The following is a 24769-nucleotide window of genomic DNA, read 5'->3' on the forward strand; positions in this document are numbered from 1 at the left end:
GACCCCTCTCACCAATTATATATTAAATAGGTGAGAGACCACCCTGCAGCACCGCACCGCAAGGGCTTAGCAGAAAGAACAGGGACAGTAATAAAGCTGACAGTCTTGAGAAGAAAAGTTACAGTGTCACATACAATGCAAAGAAAATCAATTCTTGCACTAACAGCGCTGATCACTCAACTACACAGACACAGGGCCTGGTAGGACACAGCGCTGCATACACAGACCTGACCACAGCGGAGGAGAGGTATGCGGGGGGACCCAGACCACGATGCTCACATGAAGGCTTCCAGCAGCGTTCACCATGCTTCTGAAAAGATGGCCGCCGAGGAGCAGAGAGAAGGCTGGCCTGGGGGAGGAGCGCTGACACAGGGCCAGTCAGCACAGTGCAGAGAGGGCTGTGTGCAGCGGGGGAGGCGCGCTCCCCTGGCATGCATTTAACCCCTGGGACGCCGCAGCGCTACCGCTCTGCTGCGGTCCGCTGTCCCAGGGGGTAGTGGAAGCGCAGGTTGGTCGCCTGGCTCCACGCTGCAGCCAGTCCCCAGGGAGCCCCCTGCCTGGGGACTTAGGACCATGTGATCAGCGGGGACCCACCGCGGGACCCCGCTACTTACCTCTGTCCCCCTTGAATCCGGCCATGGTCCGGAACATCTGGGGTCACCGCTAGCTGTGACCCCAGATGCCCACCAGCATCCCCGGATCAGTACCGGCGTTCTGGTACCGGCGGGGTGTAGGGAAGACAGCATGGACGTCAGGACTGACTGTCCATGCTGTTCATCCAGATGTGCAGCCACAGCTGCATGAAGAAAAAGCTTCAGGGGCTCTTCTAGCCCCCACTCCAACAGGTGCACCCGACTCCGGCCGGGCACCAAACTAAACTGAGGTGCCTTGGCTCGGGGGCGGGGTATAGGAGGGGGACCTAGTGCATCCTGGGAGGCTGAAAGCTTAACTCTTTGGTGCCCTGCGACTGACGTCACACCTATACCCCAAGGTATCCTGTGGATACCCTATGGACCCTGAAGTCGAAATATGGCATTTCTGGGCCATGAACCGGGTGGTGACAATGTGACTGCATGCAACCATCCTGACTTGTGGAAGTGCCATGGGTGTGTATCAAAAGCTCTGTATTGTACGTGGAAGGGAAGCCTATTTCAGATGTAACTCTTGCACCTAGCATGGGGCTGATGCAAATGCAGATACCAATGATGACAGTTGTAGCGACCTTCGTAAAATCAATGGGCGGCACAGATTTCCGTTTGCACACACACGAACCCTGCCATTAGCATAGGTATTAAATCTAGCAACTGTGACTGCCTGCAATTGCAGCCACTTTGTGTGCGACTCACAAACAGCTTTAAAGTTGGAGAAATTATTCAGCACAGGCCTATAGTAAAGCTGGCCACACATCTAAAGATTATCTGTCCAACCAGCCAACTAGTTGATTGGTTGGAATGAAAACCTGGTAAGGTATGAAAGCAAATGACAATCAGCAATTTGCTCCCAAACGCCGGAAAATGAACAAAAACGGTTTGTTAAATGTTTCATCTAAACAATTTGTTCAAACTTGTCTGACGACCATTTTCATCTGTTTTCTGGCATTTAGGAGCAAATTGCTGATCATCAGTTACTCCCATACGTTACCAGATTTTCATTCCAACCAATCAACTAGTTGGCTGGTTGAACAGATAATCTTTAGATGTGTGGCCAGCTTAAGGCATGGGAACATGCTCTATTAAATATAGGGGGAAGCACTCCCACTACTTGGTAGTCAAACTCCACTAATGATCTATTACAAGGTGACTTGTAACAGATTGTTAAAATAACTGAACCAGCATTACTTCTCTTTGAAACATTGTTTTCACTGGAACAGAACAAAAATCTTTTGATTTCAAAGCAAAGTATGTCAGTTAGTCTGCTGTGACATCACTGGCCCTGCTTCCAACTGTCAATACACCAAACCCACATACTGCAATTCTTCAGGGAATGCTGGAAGCCTGAAACAGACACACCACTCGCTCTGAATGGGACTGGGGGTGATAAATATTCATGACTTAATAGTGGCTTAGGCCAGTATTCAATTAAGAGGCGAAAAGTCGGAAAAGTTTTGCCTGTCCGACTTTACGCGCGCGTTCCCACTTTTCTCCCTATTCAATTCCTAAACAGGCGAAAACGGAAAACGGCGAATGCGGAACAGGCAGAAAGTACTGTCAGAATTGGGGAAATCAGCCTGTACCCCAAAAAAGATGCACTAACATAGGGAATCAATGTAGATGTGTACTAATAGCCCTAATAAAAGTGTTTGGGGGTACCTAAGTAGTTTAAATGGCTTCTTATTAGCATCTTTGCAAAAGTGGTGAAGAATGGCATATAGCAGTATTTTTTTGGTGAAAATAAGTAGTCCAGTCAAATTTGGGGTACTTGAAAATGGGTGCAAGCATATTTAAATGTATCTAAAGTGAACTTTTAAAAAACGTCAAAAACGCACCTGCAATCCCAAAAACACCTGACCCATCATTGCAGACCCCGAAAGAAGTCTATTTCACTAGTTTTTATGCTTGTCCCCCCGCTTTTTACCTTTTCGCCCCCAAAACGAAAGTACTTTTTTGGGATGTTCTGAGGTAATTATATCTTTTTTTATTTGTCCTTTGGGGGGCTGTACCAAGGGTTCTGAGAAGTTTCCCCACGTTTGTACCCCAAAATAATGATTTTGCTAATTTTTTCACCTGCTATTCATAGGAGATACTATTCTGCCTATTACAATGCATTGACTTTCCGCTTAGGCGAAATCGCCCTGGAATTGAATATGGAGAAACTTTGAAAACGGGCGGAAAGTCAAAATCCGCGGAAACTTATCTCCAAACAGCACATTTTCGCCTCTAACTGAACCCGGCCCTTAGTGGCTCAACTTGCGAAAAATCTGAAAAAGTTAATAAAAACACACAATGCCTACTGACAATACTGACCAAAATGAAATAGAAAGTCTAGAACAGATTTTAAAATCAAACATTTTCACAATTATTAGATCTTATCCGCACAGTTTTAAGTGAAAGGGCAGAATTACAAACCCCAGAAACGTGATAAAATGCTCCCAGTGTTAGATCAGATGCTGAATCCAAAAGGGGGGATTAATGGTAGGAATGTTTCCAAACATATCAGATAGCCGAGTTTTATGAAGAAGCAGGACTTTAGACTGGGAAGGAATCTTTGTTAGATTGTTCAATGCATCATTTTCTTATCAGACAAGAGACGGCACATTAAACATTAGAATAAATCTCACAGATAAAATATTTCGCAATATTTTAAAATGTGCCTATAAAACAGTGAAACTAGGCAGCGATTCCAGACAAAAACAGATCTGCGAGAGCATTTAGCGTCATGGGAATAATAATAATATGATTATTTTGCTAAGTCAATAAAAAACATTATTTAGTAAAGATAAAATTAGTTGTCCATTATTAAAAGTAGAACCCTCAACTACACACAGCCAGGGCAGACAGTTTGTGGGCTGAAACAATATGCCAGATATTGAAGCCTTATAATTCACCAGATTCTGTCGATGTTACCAAGGCCGGCCTCACAATTTGGTAGTCTCAATAGATCCTGGGGAAGATCAGCTTTGGCTGACAAGATGGCTTCCTCCGCTGAGAATTCTTTAAAAGGATAAATTAATTGGGGCATCTGAGGGGCATGTAGGCTTCTTTATGTGGCAAGCAGGGACAAAGTAAACTATGAAGCAAGGGGGGGGGGGGGTTAAATGGGCATGAAAACTCTGGATAAGGGATGTGAGGGTTACAAAGTCATTTTGCCATGGTTACTAAATTAAGTGTAATGTTTAACCATTTGGAAGATCAGAAGTCCACATATGCCGTCACTGAAGTCTATCAGTTTGCTCATCAATACTTGGTAACATTTGCCATCACACAAAGGGTATATGTTTAAAAAAACAAAAACACATTAATAAACCCAGGTGAGGGGAAGGAGGGGAAGGGAGACAGGACAGGTAGTGCAGACATAACAATACTGTTCTTCCTTATTATAACTAACTTGCCATGAGAATATTTAAATATCTGTGCCAGTAACTTTCTTCTAAATAGACAGTAAGGAGGCTACAGTGGGTGATTTACTTCAGCCTTTAGTAACCACCTTTTCTCTCTTCCCCACATCTTTACTACATTCTCAAATTGCCCATTGCCTATTTTGCATGGGCTTTTGACTAATCAAGACATCATATGCAATTTACAGATGACAACCATTCTCTACTGTTTCTTTGCATAACATAAACAAGACCAGATCCAATTTAATTCCTAGTGCTCGGCAAAATAATCTTGCCAGATCACAGCATCCTTCAGCATTGTATTAGAAGTGACACGTCCAGCCACTCTGGTTCATTGAAGATGGTAGAAAAACAAATGTGAATAACATGTATAAAAAGGAAAGCTTCTGAAATATTTTATTGTATTGAGCTAAAGTAGATCTGAATAAATTATTTATTTTCTTATAGAAAGTACCCCTGCTCAGGTGGGGAAGAAGAGACGACATTGTAGAAAATGCCAGGAGAATCATTTTTGTTATTAGAGGAACATGAATTGCACAGATAGATGAACAGGAAACGGGCTTTTCACTTGCAAGGTCAAGAGTGCTGACACAGATTAGTGACGAACACAGCAGCAGCATCTGTATGGGGACTGTTCAAGTGATTCACTGCTGTGTAATGAGCCAAGGGTGAAGGGAGTCGCAGAGAGCACTCGGACCCCTATCTTTCTTTTACAGATAGAGAAATGCGCAGAAGGTGTTTGGTAACGCATCAAATTCCTCCTTGACACACAGAGATTATACAGGCTCGCAAATATGCAGGGGTCATTTCACACAGAGAAAGTAGTAGAAGAAAATATGAAGGGTTTTTATTTAGCCCCTAAAAGAATCTTACATCAACAGATTTGATGTAATTTACGGTTTCCTGTGATACAAGGTGAATAATGTGCTTTTGAGTCCTAGTAAAGCTAAAACTATTCTATGCCAAACACGCAACCATTGTGTTCACTGCAAAAAGAAAAAAAAAAAAAAAAAAAGTAAAGGGTTTATTATACCCCTTTCAGACATCTCGAGATTCCCGGGAAATTGGTCTGCCTCACCCAAATTCCCGGGTAGCCATGTCTGTCTTAAAAGGTACCTACCCGGGAACACGTTCCCGGGTAGCCGTAAGCAGGAATTTACTACTCCCGGGCAGCACTAAGCAGCTTTTACATGTAGTTGAGAGCGCAGAGCGTCCTATAGGACGCTCAGCGCTGCTGCTTTGAGCTGACAGCGCAGAGCGTTGCTGCTGCTTTGAGTTGGCAGCGCAGAGCATCCTATAGGATGCTCAGCGCTTCTGCTCACCACCCCCAGCGCCGGCCGGCTGTGCCACAACAGGCCGCCCGCACTCCCGCTGGACCACCAGGGAATTAAAATAAATTTTAAAAAATTATAATAATAAAAAAAAAAATCTGCATTATGATTGACCAGCTTCCGGCTGCTGAATGATGACATCATCATAAGCCAGAGAGGGGATAGGCTAGGAGGAGCAGACGGCAGAGAAGAGGCAGGTAAGCAGAAAAACCCTGCTCTTGTCTGAAAGGGGTCTACCTGGGAATTTCCCGGGTAGACATTGTAGTGTGAAAGGGGGGTCTCGACCAAATACCCGGGAATTTGCACATGAGAAATTCCCGGGTTGTATATCTGAAAGGGGTATTACAGGATTATTTACAAAAGTGCAAAAATGATGTCATGCACCTATTTTTGCGCCCATTTGTATAGCCAAACACATGGCTGAACAGGACTAGCTGGTAGTGACAGAAGAGGTGCAGCATCATCTTATGGGAGGAGCTAGGGAATAATGGCATTTCTTACTGAATACATGCTAGCCACAGTAATGTGCCTACATCTGCCCATAAATACAATAATGAGATCAGGTGCCTTTTAGGGGGTATTCCTGGGGCATACTTGCCAACTCTCCCTGATTGTCAGGGAGACTCCCTGAAATAGTAGCAATCTCCCTGACTCGCTAAAGGGTCGAGCAATCTCCCCGATTGCACCTTATCCCCCATTATGAAGCTTTTAAAAATAAAGCATAGATATATACATTTATATGGATCATTAATATACTTTCCCCCACTTTGGTTATAAGGCACAATGATTCCTATGGCTACATACATTTTCTGAAAAGTGTGTTTTCATCAACAAATACTAACCGCTTTGGGGCTCATTTACATCTGGATGAAAGTCAGTTCTATGACCGCGCTCATAGATTGAGCTTTCACAAATTAAATGCTTTTACAAAAGTAAGCAAGTATGTTGCTGGGTGTAGCAGGTGCACCAAGAGCCTTTTTATACCGGAGACCAAAGTGGCAGAACCAGTGATTAGGCCAAGTAATAACTAAACTATGATCTTTAAAAAAAAAAAAAAAAAAAAAAATAATATCTATTAATAGCTCAAGTTTTTGAAAGGAAAAAAAAAATTAGAAGAATCAATGAAAGCTGAGATGCCGGAGTATTTCTGAACACGTGTAGGATAAAAGCAGTAGCAGCACTCAGTGCAGGGGCAGCTGCTGCAAAGGCAAATATGGCAGGAATAGAGGGCATGGATAATGTTGGGCCAAGTTGAAAATGGGTACGGTTTTGGGCACCTGCTAAGGAAAGTATGGATGGTCTTATTGGGGGTTAAAAGGCCTGGCAATCTAATAATAAAAGTAAAATATGAAGAGACAAAGTATATTATGTTTCTTAAGAACGACACAACCTTGGGAGTTACCTAATTAGTAATTATCAATATATACAAGGTACAAACAAGATGGTCTAAGAAACATTAGATGACAAGGAGATGACAACTGTAAATGGAGAAGAGACTTTCAATATTGCTAGAGGAGCTAGGGAAATGCATCTTTAATGTAAAGGAGGGCGGACTGTGGGTTTTACCTTATTACCATGGCATTCAATTGAATTTAAATAGGATATTTCTGTGGACATTTTTTAATAAACAAACATCACTAGTTCGATACTGGCAATTTGAAAATTACAGTGTGAAAAGCTATTCGAATTTCACATTTTAAAAATGCTTATATTACCATAATGAGCCAGCAGTGGGGTCTGAGGAGTATATTTACTAAAGGGAGTTTTTAGAAACGGAGATGTTGCCCATAGTAACCAATCAAATTCTAGTCATCTTCTAGCAGGTGCTAGTTACATGTTAAGTAGAATCTGATTGGTTGCTATGGGCAACATCTCCACTTCTAAAAACCCCAAAATAACTTGAATTCTTCAATTGATGAAAATGGATTTCATATGATGGCATCTCAATCGCATGCAATCAATGCATCTCCAGCAACCATAAATAGCACTCTCAGCCACCCTGAGAATAAAGGTTTCCTTTTTCTTAAGTACAATAGTATACTCAAAGGAAACCAATATCACCCTCATAGTGATACCTCACAGTGCTGACGTCAGTTTTGTTTATGACCAGGCTCTTCTATGTGTGGAGTTTGTATGGTCCCCTGGGTTTGGGTAGGTTTCCCCTGGGTGCTCGATTCCCTCCCACACTCCATAGACACACTGGTAGCTTAAATGGCATCTAAAGAACGATTATTCTTCACCGACAGCATTGAAATGGAAGGGATTATGGGAGCAAAATCTGTAAACCACACCAACACTATCTTATATAGGAAGCATTATTCCTGACATTTGCTGCAGATTGCTGATAACAAGATAAAGCGTCTAATCCAGAGTTGGACAAAGTGCCGGTGTTTGCGCAGTTGAGTGATATTTTTTTTTATACGTATGTGTATGAGTCGCACAGCCCAAGAGCCAATGTTCATTACCGATGGCAGATGCAGCGTGAACTTGGTCAAAGTGTGATTGATAGACCATAAGCATTGGCAGGAGGTAACGAGGGTGTGGAGACTCAAATGCAGTCGTGTTGTGATTGTTTTGGGGGAGTCTGTGTCTGCATCTGCAATTCATACGCAGGGCTTAAGGCTCCAGCGGCTTACTTCCGACTGACATTCTGATCAACCATAGGGATGGTCAAAACATCGATGCAGCCACCGATTGTGCCCCTATATACCAAAGCGGTGGACTTGAGACGCAGCTAATGGGCGTCGCAATACAAATCTCGGCGGCTGAGACATTCGCATATTTTCGAACAACAGATCTAAAAAATAATACTTTAAAAGAATATTTTCTAGATGCTCTTTTAGAAACATAGCAGATTTGCACTCAAATATTCCCAAATCAATAAGTTACAATATTGTCAGCAAATATATCCTATTTTAAAAAATTACGACAGTGCCTTTTTAAAAGAATTAAACTTACACATAAAAAAATACAGTTACAAACAATAAAAACTATATGCTAATAGAAAATAAAAAAAATATAAACTTTTGAAAAAAATGTTTAAAAAAACATCTTGATAAAATCTGGTACGGTTGCCTCCAATTTTACAGTTATACCCAAATTAGCTTGTTTAAATCACTTGTATGTTTTTTTTCAACAATATATGTGATCATAAAATAAAAGAATGTTCTTTATTTTATTTAGAAGATGCAGCCATCCCTAGTTCTCTCAGAAGAGTTTAATGCTATACACCAGCTAGATGGGTCAATCAATGGCTCATTCATCGCTGGTGACGCACTTGCTGGAGCAGAGGATGAAAATGCTTAGCTTGGTGTTTCTAAAGCTGTTATCATGACACTGCTCAATACAGATCATAAAAGCTTCCTCTCATGTATTACAATATTTATTTTATATTTAACTATTTATTGGTCTCGCAAATGTAAACTGATAGTAATTATAGTATAGAAAAAGAAAGTAGAAGATACAAACATAATGCAAATTTTAAATCCATTTTCATACTGAAATAATGTAGTTCAGAGGTTCTCAAACTCGGTCCTCAGGATCCCACACAGTTCATGTTTTCCAGGTAATCCAGCAGGGTGGCAAGAGCAGTCATTACTCACTGACACATTTTAAAAGATCTACAGGCGGACATAATTATATTACTTTTGATTCTGTGAAGGCACCTGGAACACATGCACTGTTTGGGGTCCTGAGGACAGAGTTTGAGAACCTGTGAAGTAGTTCATTCATAAAATTTATTAAGGCGGTGACAGTCAATTAGCTACATTGTACAATGTAGGTCACGGTGTTTAGTGTTAAGGTGCCCATACATGGTGCGATATAGCAGCCGATCTGACGGATTGGTACGATATCGATCGTACCGTGTGTGGACATGATATCGGACAGTGCGCGCTCCCGTGGGGTCGTACATTGCACCTTCAGATCTTACTGCATGTTCAAATGATCTGAGGATGTTATGTACGATCCCATGCAGCGCTATGCGGGTGGGAGAGGGGTGTGCCGGCATGTCGGTCAGCAGATCGCTCTGTGTGGGGGGACCATCAGATATGTCGGCCGTAGGAGCACAACGTGCCTGGGCACCATCACAATAGTAACAAATACAGAGTGGTTTCCCCACTTTCTGACCAATCAGTGCAAAACCACTGCACATTGATTAGAATGTCAGGTAATGGGCTAGTAATTTTGCGTGATCGACATCTTACAGGGTGCTTTTATTTTTTCCAAAGAAATTCACAAGCTGGCATGCCCCCCAAAGAATTAGATGAGAAATATGTTAGAGTTACTGACAACTGTAGCTACCTGTTCTCCAACAGTGTATTAATTTCCTCATGTGGAGGGAGGTGGGGCACCATGCTGCTTGGCAACACTTTTAAGAGGATATGGTTGTGCTTTTTTTTGTTTGTTTTTTTAACTGTTAGACAGAGACATCACATTGTACCAAAAGGAGGTCACTTTTGTGCAGCCCCACCAGATATGTATGATCGTGCCCGGGGGAAGTGTTACATGTCCAACAATACTCAGAAACAGACTGGTAGAATTTGTGGAGAAGAACAGCGATTCTATACCACCAAGATAGCAGTTTAAATTAGGATTCAACAACCAAGACGCTTAGGGGAGCAGCCATGAGTAAACTGGAACTCATTAGAGCAATCAATGTCTCCTAATGGAGTGGGTAAATCCTTATTCCATAGTTCCACATAACGTGGGGGGTCCACAAACTTCACCTCCATGAGCAATTTACTTTTAAACGAGATGGTGTGTTTTGGAGGTGACAATGCTATACAACTGCTCAAATTAAGTAAATGCTCTCTGGATATGCCCCAGCCTACCTGAGCTTAAAATAAAGTGTCTGATCTGGAGAGAGTGAACCTGTCCCAATGTTCCTGGAAAGCGAGAATCAGCATCAGCTGGCCTAACCATCAGCCGTAAGTGTGGGAAGAGTTGCGATGGGATTCGTTATGTGGCAAGTAGGCCATTGGCAAAAAGGATGAGCTTGAATTCATCACCTCCCATACCCACCCCTTTTATGTCTGGGATGAGTCTAATCGACTTCGCTAAGGCCTCCATGCATTATATAAAGATCAGTGTAGAAGATCATCTTTGTACCATTGACAATATGCACTGGATCAGAGAGGGAGCCATTCATCTTAAACCCGGCAGTTAATGACTTGCAAAGTGTAACCCCTGCCATGAACTGCCAATCTACCCGATCAAAGGCCTTTCTTGCATCTGTAGATAAGTGGGCCTGGAGCTTGTTCTCAGAAAATGTGGTGGATGAAATCAATGATGTTATCAACAGATATTTAAAAAAAATAATTTTAAAAAGTGTGTGTGGTGGGGGAGAGACTGAGCAAACTATTGCAAAATATATAATTGTTGCGGTGGCACTTTCTGATTTTTAAGAGGCAAATAGGGAGACAGGACTGAGGGTAATGGTTACCCGATTGCTGCAAATACAGTCAGGTGCATAAATATTGGGACATTGACAGAATTTTCATATTTTGGCCTCTATTCACCACCACAATGGCTTTGAAATGAAACAAACAAGATGTGCTTTAACTGCAGACTTTCAAATTTAATTTGAGGGTAATTACATCCAAATCAGGTGAACGGTGTAGGAATTACAACGGTTTCTATATGTGCCTGCCACTTTTTAAGGGGCCAAAAGTAATGGGACTATCAACTCAAAAGCTATTTCATGGACAGGTGTGGGCTATTCTCTCGTTATTTCATTATCATTTAAGCAGGTAAAAGGTCTGGAGTTGATGCTAGGTGTGACATTTGCATTTGGAATCGGTTGCTGTCGACTCTCAATATGAGATCCAAAGAGCTGTCACTATCAGTGAAGCAAGCCATCATTAGGCTGAAAAATCAAAACAAACCCATCAGAGAGATAGCAAAAACATTAGGTGTGGCCAAATCAACTGTTTGGAACATTCTTAAAAAGAAACAACGCACCGGAGACCTCAGCAACACCAAAAGACCCGAAAGACCACGGAAAACAACTGTGGTGGAAGACAGAAGAATTATTTCCCTGGAAGTAAAACCCCTTCACAACAGTTGGCCAAATCAAGAACACTCTCCAGGAGGTAGGTGTATATGCGTCAAAGTCAACAATCAAGAGAAGACTTCACAAGAGTGAATATAGAGGGTTCACCACAAGATGTAAACCATTGGTGAGCCACAAAAACAGGAAGACCAGATTAGAGTTTGCCAAACAACATCTAAAAAAGCCATTACAGTTCTGGAACAACATCCTATGGACAGATGAGACAAAGATCAAATTGTACCAGAGTGATGGGAAGAGAAGTGTATGGAGAAGGAACTGCTCATGATCCAAAACATACCACCTCATCAGTGAAGCATGGTGATGGTAGTGTCATGGCTTGGCATGTATGGCTGCCAATGGATCTGGTTCCCTTGTATTTATTGATGATGTGACTGCTGACAAAAGCAGCAGAATGAATTCTGAAGTGTTTCAGGCAATATTATATGCTCATATTCAGTCAAATGCTTCAGAACTCATTGGACGGCGCTTCACAGTGCAGATGGGCAATGAACTGAAGCATACTGCAAAAGCAACCAAAGAGTTTTTTAAGGCTAAAAAGTGGAATGTTATGCAATGGCCAAGTCAATCCCCTGACCTGAATCCGATTGAGCATGCATTTCACTTGATGAAGACAAAACTGAAGGGAAAATGCCCCAAGAATAAGCAGGAACTGAAGACATTTGCAGTAGAGGCCTGGCAGAGCATCACCAGGGATGAAACCCAGCGTCTGGTGATGTCTATGCATTCCAGACTTCAGGCTGTAATTGCCTGCAAAGGATTTGCAACAAAGTATTAAAAAGTGGAAGTTAGATTTAGGATTGTTTAGTTTGTCCCATTACTTTTGGCCCCTTAAAAAGTGGGAGGCACATATAGAAACCGTTGTAATTCCTACACCGTTCACCTGATTTGGATGTAATTACCCTCAAATTAAATCTGAAAGTCTGCAGTTAAAGCACATCTTGTTTGTTTCATTTCAAAGCCATTGTGGTGGGGAATAGAGGCCAAAATATGAAAATTCTGTCAATGTCCCAATATTTATGCACCTGACTGTATGTTGGCACTACATGCACACTTCTGTTTCATGTTGCGCCAACCTCCATTTTATGGGAACTGTATGGTTTCGTGAGAACCCTTATAGCTACAGGACGGTGCATAGTACTGTACAGGTATTTTAGGTTACTTGAACTGTAAAGTTCTGGTGCGAACTCTAAAACTATACACACATAAATAAATGACAGTGCGCTCTACCCAGGAATACGATGCAAAAAAACACATAAGAAGTTCCTAAAAGAGACATCAAGTCAAAATTTCACACAGGCTTGGCATGGCACAGTGTATGCTGCAGCACAAGGGGGAGAGCTTGTGACTGCGGGGTTTGGCTGTGCTCCCTGGCGGAACATATTGAGCAGTCAGAGCTTCCACATTGTGGAAGTCACTGTGAGTGAAACACTTCAGAGAATGGTGCAAAGCAGGAAAGGATGGCAGCTAGTCCACACAGGGTGTGTTAATTATGCACTTACCTCTCAGTTTTTCGCTCCCTGCTGTTTCCTCCCTGAGCTTGCAAAGCCAACATTCTGTGGAGACAAACAGAGACAGTTGTGACATTACTGTTAGCATCTGCCATCACTGTGCGAAGATAAAGACAGTCTGGCTGCTAGTCAACGAAGGAGGACAACAAGTGACGCTCAGCTGCCTTTCAACTTCCGTTTCAGAGTGAAAGCTGCAGTTTTAGCAACTTTTCATGTACTTGCATGAAAGAAAAACAAAAGCCAGCGACTAGTAACCATATGGTACAACAAATAGACCAATTAATTTTCTCTAACCTACAATCAGTTTTCTTTTCAAACAAGGATCATGATATAAATACAGGTATAAGGATCATATCATCATTACAGTCCTCTAGCATGGTGGCCCTGAGCCTATGATGCTATTTTTGTTTTTGCTTGTGTACTGTGTAGCAGGTATAAGAAAATAATAATAATTATGAGTACACCATGGAGAGGGCATTTCTTGTGCTCTTCCCTGAGTGAACATCCTCTAGCACAATGACAGGCAACGGTCATTCTTCACCTCTGGACATCAGCTCCTCCTGGCTTTATTGTACACTCATGGGTGTAAGTTCCATAGGTGCAAGAGGTGCAGCTGCTATGGAGCCCAGAGCTGAGGGGGACCCATCTTCTTGTCAAAGTTACATGTGTTATATACATTTTTCACCATTGGGTGGTACATAGGGACCCTTACAAACTTTTGCTATGGTGCCTTCAAATACCTAGTTACAACCCCTGGTAACACTTGTTTGAAATGGCTGCTGATATATCACAGACAGGTGTCACTTTTTTTTCTTATTAAATGCATTATTTTAAATTATTACTGAGTTTAAGGGTTATGCACGGCACTTCTGAAAGTTACAGGGTCACCCATGTGACCCCTGAAGGGGAACAGGGCACCTACCACTGTTCTAACTCATACAGCCAATAGGAACAGAGGGAAAAGAAGCCCAGGATAGAGGTCAGGAAGCCCACATTAACAATTCAGTCTTAGGCTGGGGTGCCGGAAAACAGCCAAAGTTCTCAAACGGTCTTTAATGGCTGCTCAGCTTGAAAACGACTTTTATTAAAACAGTCAGAAGCAGTGCAAGGTATAAACGAAGCCACGACTGTGCACTTGGTTAGCATTTACACTCAATGAACAATGGAGCCCAACCATTAGACTGAGCAAAAGTTATTGTACATGAACGTGGGCTGGTACAACAAGGCTGCTTTTCAGTACCAGTCCAGCTCTATACCTTATACAGCTAACTGCAGGCTGGAGGAAGCCTTCTTGGGACTGCGCATGAAGGCCGTCAGTGATGGGTGCCCGACAGATCAATTCATTTCTTGCTCCACTCTGGCACGATAGCTGCCGGCACCGGCATTTCTGCGCACCCCTTACTGAGTAGGCAAGATGAAATGTACGAAAGATCAGTGGTTTGGGTGCACCCTAACCAGGACATTAGCCGTGTAATGCAGCTAAACCCAGTCTTGATAATTAACAGGCACCAAAAAATAATAATAAATTAACCGCCCCCCTTAATGTTTCCCCGCTGATATAAACAAAAGGTTTTAAAAAACAAATACTCTGCCCAATTAATTAATGCACAAAGCATGATCTACTGTATTAAAGCAAACATAAGTCCCAGTGACAAGTCCTCTTTAGTCAAACTATAATTATATATGAAAAGCATGAATAAAAGAAACCTCTTAACTGCAACTCTGCTATGTGTATAATTACAGCTGTGACAGCAATAGAATATACTGTACTAATGGGTTAAACATTAGTTTCCTATCTTTCAGTAATCAATATGGAGCTGTAGTACTAATGTATGACCCTGACAGAACAAGAATGGAAATGTCTTTTGCAATAACATTGATAAAACTGAAATAAAGGACGAGGACAATCTGAGAGGTCTACCCTGCATGTATGAAAGAAGATAAAATGTGGTCTGCAAAGACCTTTCTTGCACTATACTTTTAGTAAGCAGCCCAACAAATATTCTCTTCCTGTTCCCAAACACAAACCTACAGCTCTCGTCCGTAAACTGCACAAAATATAGTTACAGGCTTTGCACTCTTAAATATTTTCAAGACAAGCCACTGAATATAAACTTTGTGTCAACACAAGGCAAACACCCACTCATTTATAGTGCTTATTACAATCTAGACTGCAATTCATTTATCACTGAGGGCTCGTTCTGGCTATACCCTTTCATTCACTTTCCATTGGATAATAACCGCATGAGAAGTAAATTCTAATAGTACAACTATTAAGAGTCAATGGGACCGTATCAATAAATTTAATACATAATACTGCAGAACAGGTAGTCAATACGCCCTACTAGTACAAATGATTGAATTAGTAAGAGTGTAATGGATGAAAAGCACAAAAACGGATGTCTAAGCTGCATCTACAGCGCATGTACCAGGGCATACATACGTGATAGTCATTAGGGATGTGGATTATACTAGACTAGCAATTATAGCCGCTTGCAGAATGGACATGCTACCAGAACCATGCTACAGTGAGTCTGTTTATTACTAGTCATCTCATAAAAGTGTGTAATAAAATACTGTAAATTACAGAATACATTCTTTGAGTCAATGCAATAAATTCCACATTAGCTCCTAACCCCCCCACTGCAGGGTATGGCGGACCCCAGCAGTTTTCGAAGATACTCACTACCCTTGATAGTGTAACTAACACTTCTTCCAGGCTGACAGCAGTAGAAATTGAACATATACTCACTGGGCTGAATGGTTGTCAGCGCAGCTGATTACAGGCTGCAGTGCTTTGTATACTCAACTGTGTTGACAGCCTTTCAGTGTCTACTTTTAAAATTTGTCCTGGCTTTTAGCCTGGTAGCATTGTTTCATCATGCGCTAGTTTATCCTAGAACCCAGTACCAGGAAAATGGAGAAGTTTACAGGGGCATATGGAAATTATTGAGAAATAAAAATACTAAAATGTAACCAGTCCCAGAAACATTAATACCAGTATTTAAAATATTTATGAATAACTGACTGTAGAAACTAACTAGCCAAACACAGAATTACTGTAGAAAGGCAGCTTAGCCACAATAATGCACATAAAACTGTCATACTGTACATTGTATTTCAAAGACAAATTGGAATATAAAAGATTTAGAATGGTAGATTTCAGCACACCAGCGCCTACTCATTAACCTATAATATACTGAAGTAGGTAGGAGCACTATGATGAAACCAAAGGGGACTTGGGGCTATGTCACACACGTTTTTGTCCAGGCAAAAAAATAAAATAAACTTTTTCCTCTGGTTCAGACACAGACACACACAGGCGTCACAAGGGGGGGTGCAGGCCGCACCTGGGTGTCACCAGCAGAGGGGTGACACCAAAGTGCTGGCTCCCCCCTCAGTGACAGGAGTTGGGTGCTGCATCACGTGCAGCACTCGGCTCCTAGCACAGTGAGGGAGCCGGCACTTCACACAGGTTGGTCCCCGAGGCCACCCTGCACCTCCTGCACCCCCACAGGTTTTGTGCCGTGTGTAACAAAATCTCTTTTCAATCTTTAACACTGAAATGGTGGACGGCAGCTGTCCTAGTCAGTGGTTATCATGGCTGTAACAGTGCCGTGTTGGTGCAGTGTAGAAGCTCTAATATATTGTAACTTCCACTGCAGTTTGTCCGGAAAAAAAAACTGAAGTTTTTTTTACCGTTGTTAGAGAAAACCGTTTTGTGTGAAATAGCCCTTATTCTTTAAATCTTCAAGGTAATAACATTTGCATGTCTCCAAACAGAAGCTAAAACAGAACTACTGTACTAGTAAAGCAATGTTTTAAATTCCGACCATCACATGTCCTGAAGAATCAGCCTATTGCAACACAGGTCTTCAGAAAATGTAAAACACTAGCTTTAAGCACATTAGAAAAAAGGCAGAAAGTGTCCATACAAAAACCACAACCTATATTCAGGTCTCACAGGCACAGAAATATTGGTTTGGAAAGGGGAAAGCCCCAGACTGAGAATTAGATATTGGAACGGTATGAGTCACCCATATTTAGTAGGATAGAATCAAACGCAGCTCTGTGTGAGAACTACCGTGTTTCCCCGATAATAAGACACTGTCTTATTTTTTTTTTTGTTAACAAAAACACCATAGGGCTTATTTTCGGGGTAGGTCTTATATTGATTTTGACAGCAGTGCCCTTATGCAGGCCCCCCCCTTGCAGAAGTGTACCATATGCAGGCCACCCCCTTGCAGGCCCCCTTGCAGAAGTGCCCCTTATGCAGGCCCCCCCCTTGCAGAAGTGCCCCTTATGCATGCCCCCCCCTTGTGGAAGTGCCGCTTATGCATGCCCCCCCCTTGCAGGCCCCCTTGTGGAAGTGCCGCTTATGCAGGTCCCCCCCTGTAGCAATGTCCCTTATTGCAGTGCACTTACCTGACTCGCCGCCGTCCGGGATGTCGCTCTCACCTGCGCGCTGACTGGATCTAACATGATCCAGCAGGCGCGGCGGCACAGGATCCTCAGCGCGCAGGTGACGTCATGACGTCACCCGCGCACTGCATGACTGGGAACGCTGGTCTCTGCAGCGTTCCCAGCTGAAAATGAGTTCAGGTAGGTCTTATTTTCGGGGTAGAGCTTAATTTGGACCGGGTTTCAAAATTAAGGGTAGGTCTTATTTTCGGGGTAGGTCTTATTATCGGGGAAACACGGTATGCATCCAACTTTATTTTGAAGAACGCCCTATAACTAGAAAGACAATTTGGAAGCCCCTGTCTCCTTACGTCCTTCAAAGCTTTTATTGCAGCCACAAGGATCTGCATTACATCAGAGTCGTACAGATGTGCCAGAGTGTTGTCACATGTATTCCCTTCAATTACTGAATTTATAGGACGCAGGGCAGTCCCACCATGGGCTGCTGTGGTTAGAGTTACGCCTTTGATTCTGCGGCTTTCACTAATTGCTGCTGTGGACCAGTAACCAATAATCCTCTACATTCAGCATTAATACTACTAAATCCACTCTCTTATCAGGAGGATCAAAAGCAAATGGGATTATACCAACACAAATATGCAACATGACTACCTGTAACATCCTTCTAAAGCAGCTTTTGCTGAAACAATATTGTTTGACAGTAGATTACAGTAGATTAGGAAACTTCAGCCCACGTCTGATTTGCCTGCACTGAACAAGCACGAGGCCGGCACTGGTACAGCCGCTCATTAGTACAAAGGAAGGAAGGAAGTGGTGACACAGGCAGCGTGGCACCTATGAAAGTACTCTGTTCTAAACTACACTATTACACACTATTAAGTGGCAGCAGCACGAGATCTCATCAAGGCTATTTCTTCCAGCTGCCATAAAGGAAATCGCATTATTAAAGAGTGCTAGTCACACAGTTTACAAAACTCTAACCATAATATAAGCCTGAGAAGAGCCTGAGTGAAAGCCCCATATAAATGCAGAGTTATTAAAGCTGCTGTTGAGAAGAATCTGCGGCAAAACTCTGCCCCACCCTGTGACAAATGCACAAGGCACTATTTACATTAGGTGTTGGCATGGTCAGACGCCCACGTGATACCAACCTCGTATGACCGTTCTTAGCCAATATGCTGAAGCCAGAGACTGGATTGTGGTCATTTACATGTGAATCTTATCAGTAGCAGATCAGTTTAGCAACATCCACTAGACGATCTACTCCCTGTCCAATCTCTAAACGATTTTCCCTTGAAATTTTATCTTTCAGTCTGAACGATTTGCAAACTATCTTTAATAGATCAAGTGAAATTGACCTGCATGTTCAGTCGACTGACGAGACGATCAAACGACCAGCGGGAGCGCGCATCGTTGATCGTTAACGACCAAACACTGCACGATTTGTAAACGATTTCTAAAACGATTGAATGATAACGATGTCATTATCGTTCAATCGCCTGCTAAAATCGTGTAGTGGATTCCCCCCTTTAGAGGCAGACCCAATCTGCCAAAAGTCTGGACCTCAGGTAGCTGCTGGGTTTTAAATCTGTTCCTGTCAAAGAATTTGAATTCATATGTAAAGTATGTACGTCTGTTAGGGGTGCAGGAGTATTTGGTGGCACCTGTCTGCCAAAAAAATGGTAGTAATTTTGTACAGTAAAATGTCAACAGTGATATAATATTTATTCCACAATGTATATTTAGAGAGATACCATTCAACCCACATGAGAGTTGAATATTACGTTCACATAATCATAATAAAGATGAATGAAACACATATATACGGGATTCTGTATTGCAGCAGCTGTGTGTGTGTGTGTCTGTGTCTGTCCTGCTAGCCACACGCCTGCAACTTTATACAAATACCATTACAAGCCCATTCCCTGTTGTACAGCATGCGTCTGAATGTGCAAGGACTGAGCCGCCCACGTTGAGCATCTGTAGATGCTCCGATACTGCTTTTGTGCACCATTGTTTGCACCAGCCCCATGTTAGGTGCAGATTCTCCATCAGAGTATGGCCTCCAATGTGAACGATTACGCACCTGAGCTCGTAACCAGTCCAGCAACATGCCCACAAAACTCCCATAACAGGCCCATAAGACGAACCATCCGCATTTATCCGCTTAGACACCTCTGTGTCACCGCCCAGGAAATCCCAATACATCATCAAAACAATTCTGACACCGTGCGTCTCATTCGCAACTGTGCGCATGGACTCAGGACGTGTTTGCAATGCGACAGATGCATACGCAGAGAACAATATTGCTTAACTGCGTCCGACATCGGCATCAGACCCAAGCTGAATAACCACCTGTGGCTCTGCCCACATAAATGGCTGCCTCCGCTCTCTATAAGCAACAGGTGTTCCTTTAAACTCTTTAAATGAAGATTTAAAAATAAATTAAATATAAATCTCTGGAAATGCTCAAAGTGAATTAAATGCAATGATAGCTGTGTGCAGATATGGAACGCTGCCATTGACATCGCTACTTTCTCCTCTCACCCCATAGAGGTGCACGGGAAAATTAGCGATGTTGAGTGTACCATACATGTGCGAAGCTGAGCTCAGTAGCACATCACTGTAGATTGAACCGGCCTCTAAAAGGTGCCAGAGCTTTAAGACAGTAATGCTAACTACTGTGCAACCAGAGTCTATTAGTTTCAGGACCCTGACCTATTAGTAATGCTATACACCCACAAGAATTAGCATTCTTATGATGTTGTTGCATTTCTATGCAGTTAACATATATGTTGCTCTCTCTAAAATGCTGGTTAAAACCAGTGTGTTTTTTTTCATATGGTACCCAATGATTTTTAATAAATAAATAAATATATATATATATATATATATATATATATATATATATATATATATATATATATATATATATATATATATATATATATATATATATATGGGGTGTGCACCGGCCTTGTTTCGTGTTTTGGATCTTTCTTCATGTTTTGGATCTGGATTGGTTTTGCCAAAACCACCCTTCCGTGTTTTGGATTTTGGGTTTTGTGTTTTGGATCTGTATTTTTTTTTAAAAAAAGCATAAAAACAGCCAAAATCACAGAATTTGTAGGTTTTTCTGCTTCTATGCTATTATTAACCTCAATAACCTTAATTTCCACTCATTTCCAGTCTATTCTGAACACCTCACACCTCACAATAGTGTTTTTATGTCCAAAAGGTTGCACCGAGGTAGCTGGATGACTATGCTAAGCGACACGAGTGGGCGGCACAAACACGTGGCCCATCTAGGAGTGACACTGCAGTGGCAGACAGGATGGCAGTTTGAAAAACTAGGCCCCAAACTGTACATAATGCAAAGAAAAAAAAAAAAAAAGAGGTGCAAGATGGAATTGTCCTTGGACCCTCCCACCCACCCTTATGTTGTATAAACAGGACATGCACACTTTAACAAACCAATCATTTCAGCGCCAGGGTCTGCCACACAACTGTGGCTGAAATGATTGGTTCGTTTGGGCCCCCACAAAACAAGCAGGCAATTAATCTGTCCCTGCACAAACTGGCTCTACGGAGGCAAGATGTCATCCTCATCCACCGATTCCTCACCGTCTTCAGTGTTGTGTACATCCTCATCCTCACAGAGTATTAACTCGTCCCCACTGGAATCCACCACCACAGGTCCCTCTGTACGTTCTTGAGGCTGGTCTCCCTGGAAGAGTTGATAATTCATTTTTATGAACATCATCTTCTCCACATTCTGTGGAAGCAACCTCCTGCGCCTTTCGCTGACAAGGTTCCCGGCTGCACTAAACACTCTTTCGGAGTACACACTGGAGGGGGGGCAACTCAGGTAAAATAGAGCCAGTTTGTACAGGGGCCTCCAAATTGCCTCTTTTTCCTGCCAGTACAGGTACGGACTGTCTGACATGCCTACTTGAATGCTGTCCACCATTCTGTCAATGGTGACAGTATCATATGCAGTGACAGTAGACATGTCAGAAATTGTTGCCAGGTCCTTCAGTCCGGACCAGATGTCCAAACTTGGTCCTGCCTACCCTGCATCACCGCCAGCGGGTTGCTTAGGATACCTAATTTTTTTCCTGGCAGCCCCAGTTGCGGGAGAAAATGAAGAAGGAGCCGTTGACGTGTCACGTTCCGCTTCAGCTGACAGTGTGTTCACCAGCAGGTCTTTGCACCTCTGCAGGCTTGTGTCGGCCGGAAAGAGAGACACCACATAGGCTTTAAACCTAGGATCGAGCACGGTGGCCAAAATGTAGTGGTCTGATTTCAACAGATTGACCACCCTGGAATCCTGGCAAAGCGAATGAAGGGCTTCATCCACAAGTCCCACATGCCGAGCGGAATCGCTCCATCTTAGCTCCTCCTTCACTTTCTCCAGCTGCTTCTGCAAAAGCCTGATGAGGGGAATGACCTGACTCAAGCTGGCAGTGTCTGAACTGACTTCATGTGTGGCAAGTTCGAAGGGCTGGAGAACCTTGCCCAACACGGAAATCATTTTCCACTGCGCTTGAGTCAGGTGCATACCCCCTCCTTTGCCTATGTCATAGGTGGATGTATAGGCTTGTATGGCCTTTTGCTGCTCCTTCATCCTCTGAAGCATATAGAGGGTTGAGTTCCACCACGTCACAACCTCTTGCTTCAGGTGATGGCGGGGCAGGTTCAAGAGTGTTTGCTGGCGCTCCAGTCTTCGGCACGCAGTCTCTGAATGGCGAAAGTGGCCAGAAATTTTTCGGGCCACCCAAAGCGTCTCCTGCACGCCCCTGTCGCTTTTCAGAAAATTCTGCACCACCAAGTTTATTGTGTGAGCAAAACATGGGACGTGCTGGAATTTGCCCAGATGTAATGCCCGCACAATATTGGTGGCGTTGTCAGATATCAAAAAACCCCACTGGGCAATGATTTCCCTCAGTTTCTCTAAGAGGTTGTCGGCGGTGTGCCTCTTACTGAAACCGGTGATACACAGCGTAGCCTGCCTTGGAACGAGCTGGCGTTTCTGAGATGCTGCTACTGGTGACGCTGCTGCTGCTGTTGCTGCGTAAGGTGATACATCTACCCAGTGGGCTGTCACAGTCATATAGTCCTTAGTCTGCCCTGTTCCACTTGTCCACATGTCCGTGGTTAAGTGGACATTGGGTACAACGGCATTTTTCAGGACACTGAGGACACTTTTTCTGACGTTTCTGTACAGTCTCGGTATCGCCTGCCTAGTGAAGTGGAATCTAGACGGGATTTGGAACCGGGGACACACTACCTCCATCAATTGTCTAAATCCCACTGCACTAATGGCGGATACCGGACGCACGTCTAACACCAACATAGCAGTCAAGGTCTCAGTTATACGTTTTGCTTCAGGATGACTGCTGTCGTACTTCATCCTCCTCGCTAAGGACTGTTGGAGGGCCAATTGTTTAGTAAAAGTAGTGGTGTTCCTACTTCCTCTCTGGGATGATGAACGACCCCCAGCAGCAGCAACGGCAGCAGGAGGCGTAGCAATGCAGGATCCTCCGGAGGAATCCCGGATAGGAGAGTCAGTCATGCCAGTGACATGGCCTGCAGGACTACTTCCGATCCTGACTAAGGAGGAAATTGACGAGGAGGGAGTTGATGGTGTGGTTTGCAGGTGCTTGGATACAACAGGACAACGGGATTTAGGTGTCCCTGGACTGCTTACGGTCTTAGCCAAAGTTTCTGAACTTGACAGTAACTTATTATGAACACGCTGCAGGTGCCGTATAAGGGAGGATGTTCCTAGGTGGTTAACGTCCCTACCCCTACTTATTCCACCTTTACATATGGCAAGACAGTTGTTGTCCGGATTTGGATAGAAATATTGCCAGACCAAAGAGGTGGAATGTTTGGTCTTCTGCCCAGGCATGACCGTGATGGGCTTTTTCATCCCACGGACAACAACTGTCTCCCCCGGATTTAAACAAACCACATCACCATCAGAATCCTCCTCGCCAACTTCCTCCTCAGCGCCAGCTACACCAGTATCCTCATCCTGATGTACTTCAACAGTGACATCTTCAATTTGCATATCAGCAAGTGGACTGTGGGTGCTCCTTTCAGCACTTGCAGGGGGTGTGCAAATGGTGGAAAGAGCCACCTCTTCCCATCCAGTGCTGGGAAGGTCAGGCATTGCAACCACCACCACACTTGGACTCTCCTTGGGGATTTGTGATATCTTCTTAGAAAGCACAGTTCTTCGCTGTGCTTTTGCCAGCTTAACTCTTTTGATTTTTTTAGTGGGAGGAGGGCTTCCATCGCCATGTGAAGCTGAACCACTAGTCATGAACATACTAGGGATCGACCTTAGCCGTTCCTTGCCACTCCGTGTCGTAAATGGCATATTGGCAAGTTTACGTTTCTCTTCAGATGATTTAAATGTTTTTTTCAAGGTCATTTTCCTGAACTTTGTCATTTGGGATTGTATGTGCCCTCTACTATGACATTGGGCATCGGCCTTGGCAGACGACGTTGATGGCATGTTATCGTCTATGTCATGACTAGTGGCAGCAGCTTCAGCACTAGGAGGAAGTGGTTCTTGATCTTTCTCTATTTTATTTTTATCGGAGAAAGTTTGGTCCTCCATTTATGTTATATCGATTTGATATATACGTGCGGCTAAACACAGAAAATATTTTTTTATTTTTGCTGGAGAGTAGTGCACTTTGTGGGTTACACCACCCTTTAAGAAATGAGCCAGCCGGCTCTTTACTTATGGGACACAGGCGCACGCTTGGCGCTGCTCCTTTGTTGATGCACGTGCGGCTACTGCGCACACAATTCACAAAGAAAATATATATTTTTTTGGTTTGGACTGGAGTGTACTTTGGGGGTTACAGCACCCTTTAACGGTCAAGCCAGCCGGCCCTTTACTTATGACACAGGCGCACGCTTGGCACTACTTTGTTGATGCACGTGCGGCTACTGCGCACACAATTCACAAACACAGAAAAAATATGAGATATGGTAAGAACTTACCCTTGTTATCTCTATTTCTACGAAGTCCATAGGGTTCCACAGGATACCTGGGGTATAGGTGTGACGTCAGTCGCAGGGCACCAAAGAGTTAAGCTTTCAGCCTCCCAGGATGCACTAGGTCCCCCTCCTATACCCCGCCCCCGGGCCAAGGCACCTCAGTTAGTTACCAAGCCATAGGCCGGAGGAGGAGAAGGTAGAGAGAGAACAAAGATCTGGACACATACAAGAATCACATTCTCACCAGAGGGAGACGGAAAACCGGTGACCAGAGCAAAGCCCATCTGCAGCACAGGTGCGACAGGGCGGGAGTCCTGTGGAACCCTATGGACTTCGTAGAAATAGAGATAACAAGGGTAAG

General features: G+C 43.3%; 1 protein-coding gene across 3 annotated transcripts in view; it reads right to left on the reverse strand.

The window, feature by feature from the left end:
• ERBIN (erbb2 interacting protein) overlaps positions 1-24769 on the reverse strand; it is a 239454-nt gene that overhangs the window by 133575 nt on the left and 81110 nt on the right. For all 3 annotated transcript variants that reach the window (XM_088444049.1, XM_088444047.1, XM_088444048.1), the window contains exon 3: positions 12958-13011. The gene's annotated coding sequence lies outside the window, so the exon portion shown is untranslated. The remainder of the gene's footprint in view (positions 1-12957; positions 13012-24769) is intronic.

Source organism: Taudactylus pleione, unplaced genomic scaffold (assembly GCF_031769625.1).
Source record: "Taudactylus pleione unplaced genomic scaffold, aTauple2 ptg000345l, whole genome shotgun sequence".
Classification (NCBI taxonomy): Eukaryota; Metazoa; Chordata; class Amphibia; order Anura; family Myobatrachidae; genus Taudactylus; species Taudactylus pleione.